Here is a 23,536-nt window from a genome sequence, read left to right as displayed (position 1 = left end):
AATTTCGTGCCTCGCTTCCCAGCCAAAACTCGCCATTCTTCCGCGGGATCCCGCGCCGACAACACTGTCCCTGCACCGGCCGGCCACGAAGTAGTGTCCCGCTGTCGCTGTTCTGTCTGTCCCCGACTGAGCGGCGCGCTTTCACGCAAAAATGTCTCACGAGAAGCGAAAAGTAGATAGCCAGTCAGCTCCTCTCACACGCGCAACATGCCCGGGATTCGCTAAACAAACAAACGAAACCTTTACAGAAACCAAAACCAAAGCAAAGACACGTTGCGGAGAGACGTTGCCTGCGGGCAAGCCGGGCGGGACACCATGCGGGGAAGCGCGGACGTGCCTAACCCGGTGTCTCTCGAGTTCCCAACATCACGCCCTGCTCTCATTTCGCCACCCCTCAGCCCGCCTGACGAGGGCATCCATCCTGCTCGGCAGCGAGCTGTGCTGTCCCACGCAGCCCCGCAGTGCCTGCACACACGCACCCGCCCCCCGCACCTCCACCGATGGCAGCGCAGGCTCAGCTGCCGCCCGGCATCCCTGCAGGACGCGGGGTGTCCGTGCGTGTCTGTACGGGACGTGCCCCGCATCACAGCGCAGCGCACAGCGCGGGAGCGACATGTGCTTCAGCTGAAACCCGGCACATCTCACCGCCAAAAAAGGCAAAATCCGTGCTGGTTCTTTTCCTCCCCGTCGCGAATCCTTTCGGGATTACAAGCAGTCCGTACCGCTGATGCTGCTCGTGCTGCAAACTCCAGGCCCTGGCACATGCCAGAGCGGGTCACGTATCCCACGTTTGTTCTCCTTGAGTCCAGAAGCATCTACCTCTCAGTGCACAGCACTAAACACAGGTGTAATCCTTTAAAGTTATTCCCTGACAGCTCTGTCTAGAGATAAATTCATAGCTGGTGAGGTACGGGCTATCAAAGGACTTTATTTGATTTAGGTATACACTTCACATTTAAGTGGGTTTATAACTAGTAGGGTACAATTCTGGATCTTATTAATCCCTTAATGCTTATCTGAAAAATCAGTCAGGCACGATAAGCTAAGAGCAGCTATCATAGAGCAGCTATAATCAGCAAGGGATGCAAGATCAGTTCAACTGCAAAATGTCAACCATTAGGAAATTTGGATATGTTAGGAAATAGTATTGCTACAGTGTTGTACTCTTCACACATTTTTGTCATGTAAAAGCCATTATGCGCCAAAATCCTTTGATTTTTTTCTTGGATTTTTCTCCTTTTCTTGTTTACACACATGCAAGCACACAGTCCTGTGCCAGAATCAGGTATTTGTAGACTCTGACCTAGCCTTTCCATCAAGAGTAATGATGCCACTTTGACAAGTCAGTGGCTGAGAGGGATGTCTTCTGGCAGTAGCTGAAGTTGGTCGTTACAGCTCTATTTTTCTCCTTTTGAGAGTTTGAAATTATGAGTTAGGCAGATGTGCACCAGAAAAAGCTACCTTAGAGAGTTAGAGATTTGTCTTAGAAGACTGAGCATACAGCCCCACTTGCAGAGTGATGTTCACAGAGTTGTAAATAAGAAAGAATAATGATTACGAAGGTGTGTGATAGAGATTGTGATTGTTTAGATTAGAAACTCTCCATTCATACAAACTGCACTAAGCAACATTCTTAGCATCATTATACCGGAAGGAGTTTGTAAACTAAGCAATCACAGCCTCTATCAGACACCTTCCCCATCACCAAGGAAGGACAAATTCCTGCTTAGCCCACAGACACTCTGCAAGAGCTCTTTCGTTCCCCATAGGGGTACCAAAGCTGAATTGAGAGATGCTGGCCTGCAATTGTAGTAATTCTAAAGATAAAGCATGAACTTTCCAATGAAGATGCAAAGCAGTCCTCATTGTATGCTATCCTATACAAGAACCACTCAGAGGAATAAAGCTGTCATGTAGGACATACAATGTAAGTGTTGTACAGGGCACAAATAAAAGCATGAAGGCAATTCACGATGTCACCTGCACTTTGGGACACACACAAAGTTTGTTTACATTGCTATGTATCACAAGCATGAAAGGCATCACCACATTTTAATTAAAATTTAATTAAATATATTGTTATATATTAACAATTCCCCTCCTATGTAAAGCTCTGTTTATCCTTACACTGTACAAAATTTTTTCCCCTTAAAATGAATTCTATATTTTCTTATTTTCTGTTCTAAAATCTCATTTTCAAAACTTCTAAGTCCTGTGTATCTGTTGCTTACACCTGCTGCTATGGCACATAGTAAAGTTCTGTAGACTAAAACAGGACATTAGTATGCTGGCTGAATGATTTTAAGGAGATTTGTTTCAGAGGATTAGAATAATTGGTGTCAGTCAAGCTGCATACTTGTTACACTAATGCATTTTTTTGACAAGAGAATTTACAGATGAACTGCTTCACACTTTGTTAGAGCAAACATTTTGAGTTAAGCATTTGGAGTCTTGTTTTCGTATTTTTTCTTTCAGAAAGCCCAACCACTTCCGTGCCAAAGGCTGGACTACAAAGGCCCCAGCAAAAGAAAGGGAAGAGTATTCTTTATATCAGACAGAAACTGTAAAAAGTGTTTTTAACACCTCACAATGGGATTTGTAGACCTGATGTCTCATGATCTAGTAAGACACTAATTGAAGCCCTGCCTACCAAAGGTACATTTCTGACAATGTTGGTATGGTTATACAACCCCTCTAGATGAGGAACAGGTAGTGTTTGTGCAGACATGGCACACCAGCACTAGCACACCTTACCATGACTTCTTGAGAGGCCACCAACCCCATTTGCCCTTTCCATTCCTCTGCTGCAGGTTTCAACCTCTCCTCCGCAGGGCTGACAGAAGAGAACATGTGTTTCTGCCTCAGCCTCTTCAAAAGTGCAAAGTCCAGAGTCTTACACCCACCTTCACTGGGGGCTTAGAAACAGCTCAGGCATTAGCACCTGTCCTGTTCCTCTGCCTGCTGTGCAGGTACCAACTCCTGACAGAGCAGTCATGTTTTGGTGTGGTGTCTCCTCTGACTACAGCAGTGAGACTTCACAAAGCCCCTTTGTCAGCACCCCTAATGTTATGTCATAGTGAAAGCAGGCGTGAGGGCAAAGGTACCTGTCATGGCTTGAGCTGATCTAGCTACTCATTCAGCACCTTTTCCCCCACACTTCTCTTTGCACTTGCTTTAGCAGACTTTGGACTCCATGGCCAATCCTATTTGTTAAGGTGGCAAAAAAAGCAATTGTGAGTAAAACAATAAAGAAAGAGTCATTGTATGCCTGGTTGGGGAGTTAAATTATCTTGGTCCAGTGAGTTGCACTGGAAGGAAGGGAATCATTAGGACTGACCCCCTTGGGCAGGACCAAATGTCTTGATAAACCAGAAGGAACACTGATTCTGGAGAAGGCTGGGGTAGTCAACAGGTTCTTTGCCACAATCTTCACTGGCAGCCAGGCTTCCCATATCTCTCGGTCTCCCAGGCTCTAGGTGGAGGGCTGGGGGAGCATAGTCCCTCTGACAGAAAGTGAAGAGCAAGTTCAAGACCCCTTGATGACACTGAATAGACACAAGTCTATGAGGCCTGATGAGATCCATCCCAGAGTCCTGAGGGAACTGGTTGGTGTTGCCAAACCACTCGCTATGATATTTGAGAAGTCATGGCTGTCAGGTGAAGTCCCTGTTGACTGGCTTCTGTTTTTAAAATGGGAAGAAAGGTAGACCAGAGGAACTACAGACTGATATCCCTCACCTCTGTGCCTGCTAAGATCATGGAGCAGATCCTCATGGAAGCAGTGTTAAGGCACATGCAAGGCAAGGAGGTGATCCAAGACAGACAATGCAGCTTCACTAAGGGCAAATCATCACAGCATTTTGTGGTGGAATGACTGCAACAGTTGACATGGGAAAACCAATCAATGCAATGTACCTAGACTTCTGTAAACCCTGCAACACAGTCCCTCACAACATGCTTATCTTTAAATTGGTGAGAGAAGCATTTGAAGGGAGTATTCAGTGGATAAGGAGACTGGATGGATGGATGGATGGATGGATGGATGGATGGATGGATGGATGGATGGATGGATGGATGGATGGACGGATGGAGCCAGAGAGTTTTAGTCAATGGCTGTATGTCCAGGTGGAGGCCACTGATGAGTGATGTTCCTCAGGGCTCTGTCTTAGGACTGGTGCTCTTTAATGTCTTTACTGATGACATAGATAGTGAGATAGAGTACACCCTCAGCAACTTTGCAGATGACACAAAGCAGTGCAGTTCACACAACAGAAGGAGAAGATGCCACTCAGGGGAACCTGGACAAACTTGAGAAATGGGCCCATGAGAACCTCATGAAGTTAACATATCCAGGTACCAGGTGAAGCACCTGCATCAGAGCAATCCCAGACATGAGTACAGACTGGGAGAAGAAGACATTAATAGTAGCCCTGCAGAGAAGGACTTGGGGATTCTTATGGATTAAAAGCTGGACATGAGCCAACAGTGTGTGCTCACAGCCCAGAAGGCCAACCCCATCTTGGGCTGCATCAAAAGAGGAGAGGTCAGCAGGTCTAGGCAGGTGATTCTGCTCCTCTACTCTGTCTTCGTGAGACCCCACTGGGAGTACTGCATCCAGGTCTGAATCTTCAGCACAAGGACATGGACCTGTTAGAGCAGGCCAAGAGGAGGGCCACAAAGATGATCTGAGGGGTGGAGCACCTCTCTGATGAAGACAAGTTGAAAGAACTGGTATTATTCAGCATGAAGAGCAGGCTTTTCTTTGCATCAGAAGGAGAATAAATCCTATTAAAAATAAGGCACATTCATATTACTGTGTTTATACCCACATCAGTAGTTATACTAATAGAATTATTCTATAAAAAAATCTAAAAAATACTGATTATACATGTTGTGAATAGCCAGACCATAAATACAATACCTCTTCTTTCCTAGATGCTTAGCTGTAGCATATTTTTTCAGTTATGTTAACGAAAATATAGAACTTACTTGACTATTATTTTATTAAAAATAGAGTTGGTATTTTTGCATAAAGATCACAATAAAATATTTTGGATTTGGGTTTCTGTCATACAGAATGACTACAAAAGTAAGCTTTTTCTATATTGTAAGTTTGGTGATTAGGAACAGATGTTCAGAACTTGGACATCTTATCCAATATATAATTACTAGAGGTGTCCTCCTAATCTTAGCATGCAAAATTGATCACTTCCTATATCTAATTAAAGCAATTTTTCCTCCTTAATGCAGAACCATGAAAGTATGGTTTGCTAAATTCTCTTCTGAATGGCTTGCTAATAAACCTTACACAAAAGGTTTGGTTTCCTCTCTTAAATTAATTTCTCTAATAAAACTCATCTATTTTGTAGGATGTTTGCCAGATGTTACCCTGAGCCTAAGTTTTACTTTGCATAAAATATAAAATACATGTTCATATGAAGTTATAAAAGTGATAATTTATACATATACATAGTTATAGTGCCAGCCTTAAAACACAGCTGCAGTCGGTTTGTCCTGACTAAACAACTTTTTGGGCAGGACATAGAGTTTTTTCTACTTAAAATACAACTTTCCTTTTTTGTAAATAGTATTTCATTAAAATCTTGACACTCATGCACTTCTGAGGATCTTGTGGGTGGCTACCCCTTGTTCACACATTCGATTTTGTGATGAGCAATTTTTTTCTTCTGTAATTTTTTTCTGTCTCATGCATTGTTGACAAGCTATCAAGTCACATAATAGCAACAAAAATCAGTGTTATTAGGTGATTCTTATATGTTAAAAGTTAACAGCAGAAGTCAGAGTAGCTACCAATCACACTGGCAGAGCTTTCAGCTCATGTTGGCCAAACACCACACTATTCCTCTTAAACCTGCAAACCCTTGTCCTGGTGTTTGAACACTGTGCATAAGGCTTTACCATCTCTGACACAGGGCTCCAATACTCTTTGCTGGCCAAATGACATCACCTTTCCCAAACCCCATGCAACTCATCAAAAAACTCACTACTTGTAATTGAACTTGCCTTTTCAAACATCATTTGTATTTCTAACTAGCCTATAGTATCTTTCACCAGCAAAACTTTCAAAAAGCAATGCAGAAAAGAAAATCCAAGCCTTCATGTGTAGAAAAAGCCAACTCTTAAAGGGATTATAAGTACTGGGGGAAAAAAAGATACTGTGCATGTCTTTTCTTGTAAGTGTTGAAATTATTTTTGTAGTTTACAATGTCCTATGGGAAAACTTAAAAGCAATTTGTGTCACAGGCACAAAATGGTGACATAACTGATAAATAAGGGGGTTTAGTGGAGACAGGCCACTGTGAAATGACTGTCTTGTGTAATTAGTTATAAAAGCAAAAGGGGTAAAAAATATTATAATCAAAGGAGGTCACCATATATTTAATGTATATGCATTTAAAGCATTAATTTGGTAGACAAGCCAATGTTCTACAACTCATCATGTACCAAAAGCAAGGATCCTGTTACTCCTAATTCATTGTCAGAATGGATTAATTGACTTTAATTCATGTTTTTTATCTTCTCTCCATAGAGGCTGATTTTTTTTTTCACTGTCTGATTGTGAAATGTTAGCATGTCAGGATGCTGATAGGTGCAAACAAAGCCCTTGGACATGGTGACCATAATCTCCTTTGAAGAGGTACATTTTTGTCACCAATAATTTTTTTTTTCCATGAGGGATTTCTTTGAGTACAGAAAGTGCAGTAATTATATTCAGTCCAAAATGTCATTCTTACTTAATAAACAGATCAATCTCACTTTACAGTTCCTTCTTTGTCTTTCTGGGGATTTCCAAGTCAGAGGGTAAGTAGCTGTTTACTGCCAAAAACCCCGTGGAGTTTCCACTTCCTCACAGTCTCAAGGAAGTCAAGCCTAGAGATCACAGAGCAATCCCAGCTTTGGGAATGTGGGTGCCTAAACCAGATGAGAGCAGTTAATATATTCAGTGGAGATTTACCTAGATTAGAATAATTTGAGCAGATACCAGGTACTCGTGGTATCCAGAGACTGGAGCTGCTAAGCACATGCTCAGGGCTTTATGTCTGTAGTAAGTGAACCTCTACATGATTCATTCTTTAGTAATTTTCAGAGAAAAATATCTATTTTTTCTGGATTCATGGAAGAAAGAGAAAAACTCAGAGAATGACTAAGCTTGTCTCTCCATTGTGTCGTGGTGAACGGAAACTTCACCTGGGTTTTTATCTGCTGTGCTCTGAATGATCTGACATTATGATCTAAATCTAAAAAAAAAATTTAAAAAAAAACAAAAACAGAAACAAAAAACCACACACACACACAAAAAACCCCCCCAAACAGCCTTAAAATTGTTCATTTTGTCTCTTCCCTAAGGAAGAAAAAGGTGTTTATGTTTTGCAAAGAAAGATTTTTAACAAATGACTGTGCCCTTACTTAACCAGGAATTACTGATTATCCGTTCTGGCTTGGGAGTGAGATCTGTGCCACATCGCATTGTAATTTGAGAGGTTGATTACACTATTTTCTTAGGCTCAGTCTGGGTATGAGTCTATCCTGGGGTCCCAGGAGAGTATTTTTGAGGCATGTTATATCCCAGGAGCTACTCTGCCTTATAAGTGTAAGAACAAACTGCCTGATGAAAAGTCCATTGAAATCTTGCACGAGACCTCGGTAAAGTCTTGGGGAAAAAAAGAGATTCCCTCTGAGAGAGTTATTGCTTTTCTAGAGGCCAGAGTCTCAGTAGGTTGCAATGTATTGATCACACAGTGGATTGATTCATGTTCATCTTTTTTCTTGGCATTTCTGTTATACATTCTTATGTCTTTTCAATGAAACACAGAAAGGATAAATCAACAGTTTAAAGATAATCTTTAAAGTAAGTTGCTGTTTCATCAATAAGTTGTCCGAGTATATGTGTATTATTAAATATATGACCAGGGGTAGATATTATTAAGTATGTGACCAGTACAGCATCAATGAAAGGACAGGCTGACTTTACAAAGAAAAGCGGATCATCACATTAATCAGTCTAGTATCAACAACATACATTTTAGTGCAAATCAACTATGCACTAAGAAGCAAAGAACATAGATAAGATGTGAGTCTCTGTGTGCATGTATATTTAGATGTATAATAGTTGAACTATATGTACTTTGTGCTCTGGAATGCACAGGGATTTTCAAAAAGCCTTAAAGGTGAGGGAAAATAAGTTTGCTTTGCAGGGTCATGGCTGAGAAAGTGATGAAATCTTGACAGAATTGTTGGTCTAAGCACAGAAATTATGCCATGAGAATTTATTTTGCTCTGGTAGAAATGTGTGTGCACCACGCCCATATCTACCTGGCACTGACACATCCTACTGACACTTTGGCACACTCTTTTCTAGTAGTGCAAGCCCTTTCCAGTGGGCCACATCAGAGCAGTTGATATGGTGACTTACACTGGTACAGCCATCTGAGTGCAGGTCTTCTCACATTCCACAGTCAAGTGTCTGGCAAACTTCTTGAGTGCTTCTATCCATAATTCAAAGTCCCAATGATATGAAGGCTTTTTATATTATGAGATACTACATTACCCACTTCTATTGCCTGTCAATGAACATTCACTACATGGTCAGTAAGATGCAGAGAGGAAGTCATGGATTGTTTTGGACAGAAAGGCAAAGAACAAGTACAATAAATTGTCTGAAAGCCCAGCATTGGTCCATGTCCAACCCTAACACAGAGATGGAGCTCAGAATCTCACTCATGGCTGAAGTTTTATTCCTCAAGAAACAAAACATTTGATACTAATCTCTGTCAAATTCCTGAACAATTACCTTGGATTCAAAGTAATGTTTACTTAAATGCAGGGATCCTTTCTTTCCTCCAGCTCATTCACATGCTTTCAAATCATCTTCCATTTCCTTTCTGGCAAGATTTTTTTCTGACTCTCCACTGCCTAAAACAAACACCCCCCAAACCCCCAAACAGTTTCCTGAAAATGGATCATTAAAGTTTCTCAAACTCAATAAAATCCTCTTTTATAACAGTTCAGTAATTTCCAGCAAGTGGCCTCTTCTATACTCACATAACACCCAAAGGCACCCAATTATTGCCAAAATAAATGCTGAATGCAAGAGCAAAAGACAGTGCTTGGGGGTGGCAGCATTTTTACCTCAATGACATAGTACACAACAATTCATTGAACTTTCTTAAGCATGCAATTCAATTCATTAATGAAAAATATTTAAATAATATGAAGAGTATTATACTGGATTTGTTTGACAAAACTAATTTTCTGTAATGCCATCATATGAAACAGTAGAGGAGTAAATTATATGTATAGATGCATACAAACCACACTTATTGATTGTGTTACATGTGGTGTGGAATGTGATGCACACATATAAGCAACTAAGGGAAAAGGACATCTAAGACAGCTTACAGAAATTCAAAGTTTTAAGACTATAATTAAGGTTTAAACAAAGGTTTTTAAGCAGGGAAATAAAAAGATTAGGAACAATTATCTGTTCTTTGTTTTTTCAGTTCACCCATGACCTCAAGAAGCAAATTTCTGCAATATCTTACTACCCCTCTGCTAAATTTCCAGTCAATGTTTGAACCATAGGAGAAAAAAAGAGTGGCAAGTGTGTATTTTGGAAGCTTATGTCTAGAGGTCAACAAAGCACTAACAGATGTGCCAAATCCTACAGTTCCTACTGTTGTCAAAAAAAGAATGGTAAGTAATTGGATTTCTGCTCCAATCTAGTATAGCCATCTTGCTGGGAATGGCAAAGAAATACTGAAAGACATGCAACTAGATGCAATCTGTACAATGGAACACAAGACAGAACTACTGTAAATAATAATAGAGAAAAGACAAGCCCAGTCCTATCGAGCTGAAGGCATGCAAGTCATTGCAACCAACAAATGCATACATCACAGCAAATCCAGTCTCCTTCTCCTCATGCTCCTCTGGAACTCCCAATTGACTTCATCATCTTACAACAATGCCTTGTTAATAAGGTTCAAGTGTTTTGTAGATCAGTGCCCTTTTATTGTAAGTGATAACCATAACAATAGATAGGAGATGAACAATAGGGAGAGTAGAGATAAGCACCAGGGTGCAGCCTTACAATCACTCCTATATCTTGATCACTTACTCTCAAGCTAGTACTGCATTCCCTATCCCCACCCAAAATGGCTGTACACCCACATGCTAAAAGCAAATGTGGCAAATTTTATATACCAAAAATGATTGCCTCTCCTGTAGTTTTCTTGTTGAACTTAAGCCCTATGAGAAGACACATTCACTTGTCTGTAGACTTCCCAAAGAACTGTTCAACGCTCTCTGTGGTCACTTGCCGGTCGTGTCCTTCAGCAGGAAGTGGGCACTGCATTTCATCAGCCTGGAAAAGAAGAGACAGGGACAGCTAGTATCTTGATTAGTATCATGAGTATCAACTAGGTAATTAAAGAAGGGAGAAGTCCTTACTAGCAGTTTTGCCAAATGCTTCCTGAATTGCCTAATGCTCTTCTCCACCCCAGGCTGAGGGTACACAGGCAATCCCAGTAACCTGCTAACATGGGAGATGCTAGCTCCCAGTTATCTCCCGGGTAGGTGGGTTAGGATTAAAAAAAAATCACAATCAATTACATCAACAATCAATTAGGAACTTGTAATGAGTGCATATGGGGACTGTAGTCTGCCTCTATGTTTTGTTGCTGCAAATCCACAGCTCCAAGGATATGATGCACCTTGGGTTCTTAGTTTCATTGCTGGCCAGTATAACAATGAGATTCACCAAACTGTTCACCTGTCCTGCAAACACAACACTCAGAAGCAGCTACACTTCATTCATCTCAGGATTGTTTTCCATCCTTGGGCATAAACACTTCCAGTGACCTTTCCATTACAGCAGCATATATCCTGACTTAACAGTAGGAAAGTACCTAATTATTTAGTCCTTGTCCAAGTGGGTGATGATAGGCTCAGGAATGAGACAGTCAAATTAATACATTAAACAAAGCAAAAGTCAGTTTTTGAACCCCAGCTCCCACCATTATGATGAGGGATGTTATGCTGACAGGGCCCCAAGAGCATCCCTGCTCCCCGAGGTCCAGCTGCAGGGTTCAAGGCACTTTGATGGCTGTGGTAAGAAGCTGCCAGGCAGCACTTCTGGGAGCCTTAGCAAGGGCTGATCCTGCGTTCCACAGGACCTGCTCTGAGCCAAATCTCTGCCATTTGCCTCCTCCCTGAGCTGAACGATCCCAGGGCTGTCTGACCCTGGTTTCCCTCACTAGGCCTGATCCTGGCCCCCATCCACAGGCTGAGATGTCAGGCTGACCATATGTCTGCCCCTAGTGCTCCCCACCCTGCCCTGGCCCCTGGTTTGGGATGGTGGGATGGCCCTATCCGTGAGGCCCTGCCCTACCTGCTCACAGCATCCTGTTGCACAGAGTGGTCACCATGCTCACCTCTAATGGACACAGCTGCAAGGAAGATCACGGACATTGCTTAAACACATATGAAATTCCACACTGTCACATGGAGAGAAGAGCTGGGATATAACAGGGCTCAGAGGCAGCCATACCCCACCAATAACACTTTTTGGTAAGCAAAATCAGCGCCCTTGTGTCTCAACAGCTGCATTTTTAGCCAACTTATGTGTATATTCTGAAAGACAGAAGCATTCGTAAGTGGCATGTGCTAATATAGGTGTATCTGGTGCCACCACACACCACAGCAGACAGACAATGAGTGGAATAGTCCAGTGTCCTATTCTTGTTCTGGTCATTCCTAAAGACAATGTAAAAAAAAAAAAAAGAAAAGGAAAGGTTCCTAAAGTGAATAATAGGAATGACAGAAAACCCACTTTATAGGTAGCCCAAGGAGACTGTATTACTTCACAGGGAGAAAAATCTTACTTTGGTATACAAACATACAAAACAATCCAATGGCTACATGCCAAAGCTTCAATTTCGGATTACCAATAGGGGGCACAACAAAGGGAATAACTTACTAAATGCAGAAACAGAATTTTCACCATTTGAAATATGTAAATGAGCATCAGAAACCTTCCAGTGTCCTCTGTCTTGACCCAAGCTAGGGATTAAACTAGGAAGTGCCACTGTGAAAGTTCAATAGTTTCTGCTATGCCTGTGGGCAGACAATACTTCCCAAAGGCTACTCCAGTTGTTAAATCTTTTTTTTTCCCCAAGAGTTTGACAAGAAAAGGTTATTTTAGGGTTTTTATAAGAGTAAATATCTTTTACCAAATTTGGGTAAACATGTTGGAAGGTACAATGCCCTTGATCCTAGCTTAAGGAAGAAAACAGAAGAGAAAGGCAATGGAAGGTGATTCTTTCCCCTCTGCTCAGAACTGATAAGGCCATACCTGGAATACTGCATCCGGTTTTGGACACCCCAATATCAGAGAGACATGAACATACTGGAGACAGTCCAGCAATAGGACTCAAACGTGATAAAAGGACTCAAGTATCTCTCATATGAGGAAAGGCTGAGAGAACTGTGGCTGTTTAACCTGAAGAAAAGGTTTGGGGACATCTCATCATCCCACTCCCTGGAGGGAAGGTGCAAAGAGGATGGAGTCAGACTCAGTGTCTAGTGACAGGAACAGATGCAATAGGCACAAAATGAAACACTGGAGGGTCCATCTGAACAATAGGAAACACTTTTTTTACTGTAATGGTGAGTGAGCACTGGCACAGAGAGGTTGTGGAGTCTCCATCCTTGGAGATATTCAAACTGGACATGGTCTGGGGCAACCAGCACTACGTGGTCCTGCTTGAGCAGAGGGTTGGGCCACATGATCTCCAGAGGTCCCGTCCATCCTCAACCCTTCTGTTGTTCTGTATTTCTGAGAACAGACAAGATTGAGTGCATGGTCATCAGAATTGCTTGCATACATTTTGAAAAATGACATTCCATTATTAATTTTTACTTGTATCACAGGTGATTTTTCTTCCCTCTGGTCTGTGGAGTTAGACTTTGTTCTGAGTTTTATCAGTAGAGACTGAAGGCAGATTAATCCAAAGAACCTGCGATATAGTGTCCTTCTGCTAATCAAAATTCCAGTTTTTGATACAGTGGCATTTGTACCTGGGGACATAATGTAAGGAAGCCTACATGAATTGTCTGGTCAATCTCTGCCAAAACTCTTTCCAGGGGAAAAGCACTAACATCTTGAAATGGATGAAAATATTTAATGTAACACATCAGATCCTGTCCCTGTTCTAACACTAAAAGGGTTAAACCTCCTATTCTGTTAAATTAACAAAAGCACTGTTACTATTTCCTCCTTGCTTACCAGTGTGGTTTCCTCTGCAGAAACATCTGTGACACCACAGATTTTTTTCAAGACCTATTTAGTGATGTTAGAAGAGAATTTTAGCTCACCAAACAGTTTGAGGAATAATATAATTTTATGTGTGTATATACATATATATATATAGAGACATATACATACATACATACATATATACACACATGTTTGTTTAGCATTGTGAATCTACCTCACTTCTCCATGAATCTTGTGTGGTAGCAGCCCTGGAATGCAAAAATAATCTAGGGAATTCCTCATCACTAAGTTTAGTGCTAAAGAGCTCATGGCTATGGTGTGTTGTATTGGTTTATATGCGAGGTTAAATTCTAAGATCAGACTCAGCTGCTTTTGTGGAAAACCAGTCTAAATACAGTTAGGGCGTGCAAGTTCCATTTTTACTGCCTTACACTGGACCATGGAGGCAGGAACCTGGAAAGTGCAGAAGAGTTTGTTTAGCAGAGCAGTAGCTTGGCTAAGAAAGAAGAAGACAATGTCAGGTTTTTATTTCTAATTCTCCAATCATTAAAATATCTTTTTCACCAGAAGATGTGTTAAAAAGGACCATTGGCTTTAGGGAAAAGCACATTGACTGAATTCTGAAGAACAGAGCTTACCTGTACATTTAATTCCCATACCTTCAAAGGAGTCAGCTTATATAAACTGGCTTATATAAATCAAAAGGTTCAAAGTATCTAGATCACTGCAGTTCCTTCACACAAAATGTGTTCCACTTCAGTTTTATAAATTGCTATATCTAGAATTTGCTTTCCAACTCATGTTAATTCTGCCTTTGTTCAACCCTTTTTTAATCTCCTGACCTATTTTCTATGGATAAGAAATTGACTTTTGGTCATATTCCTACACCACTGAAGTGATCTGAGAAGTCTTTTCCAATCTAAATGTTTGCATGAGTCTTTGATTCGACTACTGAGTTTGGCCAGAATTCTATGCCTTTAGAATACGAGAGGTGCAATCTGCTGTGAATGGCTTCAGCTATGCCTAGAAAGACTGCGAAGCAAAACCAGAGTTGTGCAATCTGCCAGACTTAAACAAAAAAATTAATTACTGTCACTATAAATAGCTGTCCACCACTGTGAAACATAATGAAAAAAAATAATTAATTCTAGCTATATTTGCACAACTAGGACAAAAAAAACAGGTAAATCAATAATAAATAAAAAAGATTACTTAAATACAGTAGTCTATGACCTGCCACATACCAATAATGAGAGCAGTTTGTCAACAAATACTGTAACATCAGCAAAATATGTAAACCCATATCTCCATCTGCTCTCTTTTACCCAGTCTTGGTAATCTCACTGGAATAATCAAAAGATGATGTGAAGATAATCTGGGAGTTACAGAAAGTGGTTCCCACAACACAGCAGCACGAATTACTCCACACCTTTGCCAGACCAACTGATATTGAAGTAAAATATCAATTGATTAAAAAGCCTCTGACATAACATTTCTCCATGCTAAACAGAAGGGACTGTGTGGTAAATAGGATTGTCATAATTATCCATGATCATAAACTTTCCACAGCAATTTTTAAAGTCCTATGTTTGTGAAGCTGGTGGCATGTTTGTAAAATTGTCTGGCATGGATTTAATACTATACATAGAGATGATAAATCAGTATAAATGAGAAAGACAAGTTTTCCTACCTATGCTATTTAATTTGTGCTAAGAACAGTTAGAGTTAAGTAAGGAAAAGGAGAAAAACATGATGTCGTTCTTCCAATGCAATACACCTGACTTATCATTCCTTTCTCTAAGTAGATTTAGATAGACATAGTGCAAAATGTGAACCCCTATTAAGAGATACACAGAAGTATACGGCAGTGAAATCGGTAACTTAAGCATTTCTAAAGAGATTACCTACTGCTTAATGCAGGATATTTTCAGCAAAGACAAATCTATACAAGTTCATTTTGCTAAAGATACTGTAATATTCTACTAGCAAGACCGCTGGTGGTATTCTGTCATTCTGCAGAAAAAAAATCACTACAGAATTGTACATTTCTTTTTGTGGTAAGGACAAAATAAGCTTTCCACACTAAATTTAAAAAAAAAAAAACAAAACAAAACAAAAAAAAAAACCAACAACATTTCCTTTTGATGCTATCTGGAAACAGGCAGCAGGTTGTGTCAACTATTAGCACTTTTTTAACATTGAAAATATTGTATGTATAGCAAAGGTAGCTGACAATAGTAAATATGTTATGAAATGAGAAATAAGAAGTACATAAAAGAACAGAAAACAAAAAATCCATAGACTGCATTTTAATATGACAAGAGAAGATTAGGCTTATGATGACAGACCAACTAGAATATGAATACTAGCAACTTTTTTAGTAACTGTGCACAAGGGTATAAGACATAAGTTGCTTTGTAGTGACAAAATTTCTTTCACCCCAAGGTGAATTTGATGCTGAAATACTTTTTTATGAAGAATACTTTTTTCTTGAAAAAAAAAGAGATCATTGTAGTGACTCTTTAATTATTAGGTATGACTTGTGACAAAATGTTTCTGCACCTAGAGTTGCTAATATAGATCTTTGTTGCCTCCACACAGCTCAAGTCACATGAGGATAATACTGAACTTATTTCAAGGAAGAATTATTCATGTCACTTCTTTCAGCACACTGTCATGCCTGATTGATAGAAAGGATGGATTTACAAGTTCAGTGCCAGACACACTGAGCTGACAAAGTACTTCATTTAATAAGTAAAATTAGTTCCAGAGCTATAAAAGGCAAAGAAAAATACAGATCCAGCATGCCTGTTGAACATTCTAATATGAACTCCAATACCATTCAGGACCTCAAGCAGTCACTAGTCAACTCCTGTAGTCTCTTTTCTGTACTTTTTCTCTCTAATACAGTCCATATACTTGTCAAGCTCCAATGGTCATTTTTTTTGTTTCCGTTTCCACTGTCATCTCTGCACTACCATCTTTCACACAACAGAACTTCTGAAAACTTGGCATTCTTGAGGATGCCTTTATAGAATTGCTCTCTAATGGATTTTCCATGCAGATACTAGTCCAGTCAAGCCCTGTTCAGCATGAGAGGTGTGCCTTATAACCAAGGCACCTGATTTTGCAGATGTATATTCTGTGTTATCCACTTTTGGTAAAATATGCTATAGGGCACAGTACTGCATTCCAATTGTCTTAATGTTTATTAAACAAAATTATTAAGTAAAATAAAGGCCACAAATTACAAGAATTGCTTGTTATGTCATAAACCATTACTTGTATGAACATTACAGTAACCAGCATCTCTCCTGACATTTTAGTCCAAACTGACTGCTGTTTCCCACAATGATACAAGACCAGTAACAGGTAATAACTATCCCATAACAAGCTTATTTTGTAGAGCCTGAGAACCTAAGCAATGAAGGGGTTAGTAGTGCTGCTTTTATAGTTCATATCAGTATTGTAAGTAGCTAAAGTAACAAAAAGACAGTTTTTCACTTGAGTATCTTTCTGTTTTGTCACTTACATACAAGTGCATCCACTGCTGTCTTTATTCCATCATCTCGCTAATACAGGAAGTAATTGTGAAACTTTCATTCAAATTCATTTACTTTATTTTATCTTTGCTGTAGTTATACTGAAAAAACAAGTATGTGAGCTATGAATGATCATGTCACAGCCATTATCTTTCTTCTGATAGCTTTTTGAGTTCAACACAAAATATTTACATGTAGCTTCTGGAATCACAGAAACAAGGGCCAGAAGGGACCTCAGAAGATCACTTATTGCCTCTCCCTGCTGCAGGGCAGAACCAAAGAGCTCAACCACAGCTAAACACATCTGAGTTCTCCCTAGCTGTTAACATCTGACCCATGTCCACACAATAGCCACTGGTGGCTGTTTACCTCAGCTTCAAGATCTGATCTATTTATAGCTGCTGTGACTTGTAATAAATTATGTGATCCATATCATGCATTGCATATATAGCTCATTTCATTCCTTGCTCATACTGTCTCCTTTCACAATGCTCTGTGTCATCAGCAAGTCTGGTAATCCACACATTGCAGTAGAAAGCAGGGCAATCCCACTGTCCCTCTAACAAACCCTATGATCTGCAAATAGTTTACATCAGTCTACGTTCTCAGATAAATCCTCTGCTTTCACAACCCTGAGCAGTTATAAATAGCAAGACATGATATCATGTCTTAAAAAGGCCACAAAACTTCCCAAGAAACTGATTACCCAACAGAAAATGCAGGGAAAAGGACAAAACTGACCATAAAGTACCAGGTAAGCAAAATGAGTGAGAGCCTGTTTCCTGCTTTCTTTCATTCGCAAAGCATTCAGACACAAGTGTCATTTTGAAAAAGAAATTTAGTGAGGCCACACAGAGCTTTCCTTGAAAATCCTTTTGCACAGTGGGAATTCCATTGGGAGAATGTGGTTTGCATAATGAAGTGATCTCAGTGCTGGTGGTCTGTGTTCTATCAACTCATCCATACATTGGGTTTTATTCCAGAGGCACGCATCCTTTTCATACTGCCAGGTATTGTTAAAATTGCTGTGGCAAGGCATGTATATAATTGTGGGAACATGCATGCAACTGGAAGAATTTCTTCACAGTCAAACTGCAGCATGGAAGTAAAAGTCTACTCACTAAGCAGGAATTTTGCCAGTGAGTCTCAAATTTCTTCCCTGAGATTGCCCCTCTCTTCACAGTTACAGACAAGGTAGAAAAGTATTACTGGGTTTGCTTCAGAAAGGAAACATCAGATAATGAGTAAATTGCTCTATCACTGTTGCTGAAGGAATCTCAGTAATAATCCCAGCTCATTGCCCGAGAAATCTTGTCCTTGTGCGTTTTCTGATGGAATAGGAGTAGCAAGTTTTACTGTTTAAAACCTTGTGTAGGTTCTTTAGGGTTTTTTATCTGCCTTTTGGATGGGGAGTTACCTGGTGTAATGTGCTTACATGATACAAGCAAAAGTGAACCAAAATTAGGGCAATGGTGTGGAACAGATTTAGAATAACCAGAAGGGACACAGATCTGACATGCAATGCCATCTTTCAAGGGCTCCAAATACAGAGTCTTCTAATCTTTTAGAAATTATGATCTTCAACCCACTGAGTAGTAAGAAAAAAATAAATCACAGAATCATTTAGGTTGAAAAAGATCTTTAACATTAAGTCCAACTGTAAACCTAGTACTGCTAAGTCCACCACTAAACTATAATAACACTACTGCCTGCTTATAAATGAAAGCCCCATAGCCACCTTCACAGAACTCATAGCCAAGTGCTCTCAAACTTGTACAACCTCGGTCTGTATAGAATATAATTCAAAACTAATGTCAGGGGATAAAAATGAGAGGAAGGATTTGATTTACACTATAGAAATAGAAATTTAGAAATATTATATTACCAAGACATTAATTTCCAGATGTAAGTCCCAGGCAAAAATTATAGAAATATAGTCCATTCCCACCTCAGAATGGTGCCCTATGATATGTTGTATTGTAATATGCCCGGGGATAGGACAGCATAGTAGTTTCACTGCAGAAAAAACGTTTTGTCCCCATCTGGGTCTGAAAAATATAGGGCCTGATCTCAGGAATGGTCACTTGAATAACTGAATTGCACATTTATCACCAGAGTTGCTTCATGTTTTCAGCACCAAGTCTAAAAGTTGGTGTGTCAAAGACAAAAGTGTACTGTATGATATAATGGAAATAGTTGATTCTCAACACTCAAACTTCAAACAGTTAAGTCACGCTAAAAATATTTCCAGCAATATTCACAGATGGCAGACAGATATGTAACTGCCTGATAGTAAAAGGGCATGCAAAGGGGCATGTTTGTAGCTCTTCATTATCAGAAAGTGAACGAGACAATGTCCTAAATTCAAGTGATACAACTGAAATAGATGAAAATGTAGGACCTAGTGCATATGGATCATCCCAACAACCAAATTCAGATGCTTCTCAGTTAGCTCAGCTTCTTTTTAGACAAGGTTCCCATTTATATTGATGTGACAACTTTCACAAAGAAAGAGAGTAAGAGTCGTTGCACTGCTCCCAGCAGTAGGCAGTGGCCTTTAAGCCCACATCTACCAGAGAGCTGATAGGTAACAGATGATATAACACAACTGATTGAAGAAAATGTTTTTTAGAAAAAGAAATTAAATATCGTGGGTTAACTTTATGGATCAAAACCCAATAAAGCACAGGAGCCCTACTGAAGAATTAATGTTTTCATTATTGAATACTTCTGCTAACAAGAATGTAACATGCAACCTGCACAAGAACAAACTAATTTCTTTGTTACTCAGAGAAGATCAATTAACTTCATTAAGATTGCTTCTAAGAATAGTAATGCTAGAAGATTTAGGAAAGTTTAGCTGAAATCAAAACCTCCTCTTAGATTTTAAGGACACAGAGGAGTTCCATATAGCAATCCTAAGAAGAGGTGCCTAAAGCAGCTAGATAAACCACCTATAACAAATGCATGCTGTCAAAGCAAAAGCATTTCCAAGAAGGAAATGTGGTCACATCATGGATTTCCAAGTTTCAAGTTTAGGAAGATGGAGACACCAAGGAGCTATTTGCCAGGCTAACCAAATACAGTGTAGTTTTCAGAAAAGGCTAACACCAAGAGTCCCAATGGACGTCAGTCACAAGTGGTGTTCCTCAGGACCAGTGCTATTGAATATCTTCATTAATGACCTAGAGGAAAGGATTGAGTGCACCCTCTGCAAATCTGCAGATGACACCAAGATGAGCAGGGCAGTTGACACTCCTGAAGGATGGGATGGCACCAGAGGGACCCAAACAAGCTCAAGAAGTGGATCCATGGGTATCTCATGAGGTTTATAAGACCAAGTACAAGATGCTGCACCTTTATCAAGGCAATCCCCAGTATCAGCACAGGCTGGGGATGAACAGGCCAAGAGCAGCCCTGCCAAAAAGGACTGGGGGGTGCTGGTGGGTGAGAGGCTGGGCATGACCTGGCAATGTGCACTTGCAGCCCAGAAAGCCAAGCGTGTTCTGAGCTGCATCAAAAGCAGTGTGGCCAGCAGGTTGAGAGAGGGGATTCAGCCCCCCTACTCTGCTTTGGTGAGACCCCACCTGGGGTACTGTGTCCAGTTCTGGAGTCCCCAGCACAGGAAGGACATCAACCTGTTGGAACAAGCCCAGAGCAGGGCCACCAAGATGATTAAAGGGATGGAGCACCTCTCCTACAAGGAAAGACAGAGAATTGGGTTTGTTCAGCCCAGAAAAGAGACAGTTTAGGGGTGAGCTAAGTGTGGCCTTCCAGTACTTCAAGGGAGCCTATGAGAAAGATGGAGAGGGACTTTTTACAAGAGGATGTAGTGACAGGAAGAGGGGGAATGGATTCAAACTAAGACAGGAGGTTTACATTAGATATGAGGAAGAAATTCTTGACTGTGAGGGTAGTGAGGAACTGGCACAGGTTGTCCAGAGAAGCTGTAGATGCTCCATCCCCGGAGATGTTCAGGTCCAGGCTGGATGGAGCTCTGAGTATCCTGGTCCAGTTAAAGGTGTCTGCCCACTGCAGAGAGGTTGGAACTGGATGATATTTAAGGTGAGCTGGATTTAGATGATTTTTAAGATCCCTTCCAACCCAAACCATTCTACAATTGTATGATTCTATGAACACCAAAAGGGAATGGAAGTATGTTTAATACTTTGGTTTTGAACAGAACTGGAATTTTACCTGCTGCCAGTGCAAGACTTAATTGATGCTGTTTTTCCTTGTTTGGCAGCTATTTACCTATGACCTTTCACAGCAGTACTGCTTCCAGGAAGGGAGACTAAAGCAGTGATTCCAGACTGTTACAGTCTGGTAAAAAGTGAGATTTGTGCAGAAAGTCATTCATGATTTTCAGAAAGAAAGGAGGTGACAACACCTGCAGAGGATGCTCAGCTACAGAATGATATGGGCAGAAGGCACTATGAGTATGCAATTTGGCTCAGGGTATACAGTATGATGGACCAAGATGACACTTCTTTCCTTGGCTGTACCTGTCTCACAGGTTGCAGACATTTCCAGCACCAGAGCTTCTAGCCTTTCTCATTGATAAGGATTTGAAACTCCCTGCGGCACCCAGTGACTCATATAATGACTCAGTGTTGCAAGCTGATGGAGCTTAGCCAGACTGAACAACAGTGGAAAGTTTTCCATTTTTTTTTCTTTTTTTCAGGCAAGATTTTTGAGACTAGCATCTACTCTTCTACTCACAGATCTATGTTGAGAGACCACTGACCACCCATTTCATAGATCTCACTGCAGGGTGCTTCAGTTTTGAAAATTGCTCAGTTCCCACAGTGATACTATTCCTAGCATGTGAACAACATAGTTACAACATTCTTCCTGGGGGATGTCCCTCAGAGCATTTGATGTTTTTAAAGCAGACACCCAAGATCCACAATCAAATTATCAGATGTGAACTTACAAGATTGTCCTTATGAGGAAATATAATTCAGGAAAGCAATTTGCTGATTTTAGAACCATAAAGTTTATGATATTTATGTTGAAAGGCAAAACTCTGCATAAGCAGCCATTGGTAATGTAGGTTCAGTTGAAGCTGTACTACCCATGTCTAACCATTTATCTCCCAATTGCACTTCAATAATCATGTTATACAGGGCTAGGCCTCCTGGAAGTACACAGGCAGGCTTTGTGTGATAGATTGCTGATATTCATGCAGAAAAGCAAGACCACCAAACCTTTGCACTTGTCAATATTTGTACTTCAGCAGCTGGTGGCTAATGGCTTAACACATTGATTCTTGTCACCACCCTCCCCCTGTCTTCCAGGAAAAAGAAGGTTCAGTTTCCCAACTCTGGGGATCAGAAAAAAAAAAAAAATTGGAAAATGCAGCCCAGGCCCAGACTCCAAAGTAAATATTCTTTATTCTCACAGTTCTGTACTTCCAAATGCACCTCAGGCTTTTCTTAAAAGCAAAATCAAATTAAATAAAAAAGAAAAACAAAACCAAACCCACCAAAATCAGAAACACCCCACCCACTACCACCAGCAAACCCAACAAGGACAGCCATGTATATTTCAGGTGCAAAGCCTTAGTGTTTTGGCTGGGCAAAACAGGAGATTTCTACTTGACCTGGAACCAGAGCCCAAGGCTTCCAGACTCACATTTCAGTACCCCATCAGCTAGATCAGAACAACCTACCACGTACTTCCCCACCCAACTCTTGCCTGCAGGTGTTTGCATCCAACTTGCAGCGGTGTCTTGGCAGAGGTGGGGAGAGGAGGTTCAAGCAGCAGGCTCAGCAGTGAAGGAGCACTTCCTGCATCTCTGAATAGCATTGCACCAACTTAGAGGAGCTGCGTCTCACCACTTGAAATAAACACAAGCCAAATTCCTCTGTAGGAGCATGGTCAGTGCAGGCATACCTCTGCAAAACAGTCTGTAAAGTGTCAAAGACCTGGAGTTCAATTCCTTTGTCTGCCAAGACCAGGCATGGTCTTCCCTTCCATTGAGCTCAGCAGAGATCATTACAGATCATTTTACTCCTCTTGTTTAGGAAAAAGTGCTGTTTTATTAACTAGAAAATCTCTTATTGGCCAAACCAAACAGACTTGTATTGCATTAAGCAGGCAGCCACATTTCATGTTATGCCAGGGTGGAACTCACCAATAATTATAGTTTTACTTCCTTAATGAATTTCTGAAGGTAAGTGGTTTCAGTTTTACATTTATAGATCTCTGTTTGAAAATAAAAAAGTTAAGATGGGAAAGAGAAACCAAAATTGTTCAAGGAATCCTCAAATTCTCTTATGCTGTGAGTGTTCTGCCAAGGCAATACACAGACATAGAAGCAAAGGAAGGACATTGGCATGAGTTAGTGACAGAACTGGAACTGAGAACAACCATCTTCTTCAAAAGTACCTTTAGCACTGAGCTGCAGCACAACAGAAGTTTAGCCTACATTTATTTGTTCATATGCAGTTTACAGTGAAGTTGTGCTTTTGCAGACTCTCTCTTTAAAAAGTTGATTTTGCTAAGAAGCCTTAATACAATTCTCAATTTATAGCAAGACTGGGACAAGATTACAAGAATACAGGGTGTCACTTCAATTCAAGGGTCCCATTCTTAGGCCAAGAGATCCTATGTGAAGCCTCTTCTCTTTGCCCATGCACAATCCCAGAGATGGCTGATACATTTCACATAACACTGGTCCAGGTAAAATCCA

General features: G+C 40.5%; 1 long non-coding RNA gene across 3 annotated transcripts; it reads right to left on the bottom strand.

The window, feature by feature from the left end:
- Window positions 1–8,959: 8,959 nt before the first annotated feature.
- LOC139673037 (uncharacterized) lies at window positions 8,960–22,809 on the bottom strand. 3 transcript variants are annotated; one of them, XR_011698030.1, is made up of 3 exons: window positions 22,514–22,809; window positions 11,411–11,468; window positions 8,960–10,384 (listed from the first exon to the last, which is right to left on the bottom strand). It is a non-coding gene; the product is annotated as an uncharacterized lncRNA (long non-coding RNA). The 3 variants fall into 3 exon arrangements; XR_011698029.1 differs by having other exon boundaries at window positions 22,540–22,809; XR_011698031.1 differs by lacking the exon at window positions 22,514–22,809 and adding an exon at window positions 12,374–12,661.
- Window positions 22,810–23,536: the final 727 nt, after the last annotated feature.

Source organism: Pithys albifrons, chromosome 6 (genome assembly GCF_047495875.1).
Source record: "Pithys albifrons albifrons isolate INPA30051 chromosome 6, PitAlb_v1, whole genome shotgun sequence".
Classification (NCBI taxonomy): Eukaryota; Metazoa; Chordata; class Aves; order Passeriformes; family Thamnophilidae; genus Pithys; species Pithys albifrons.
This window is presented reverse-complemented; position numbering and strand designations above follow the sequence as displayed.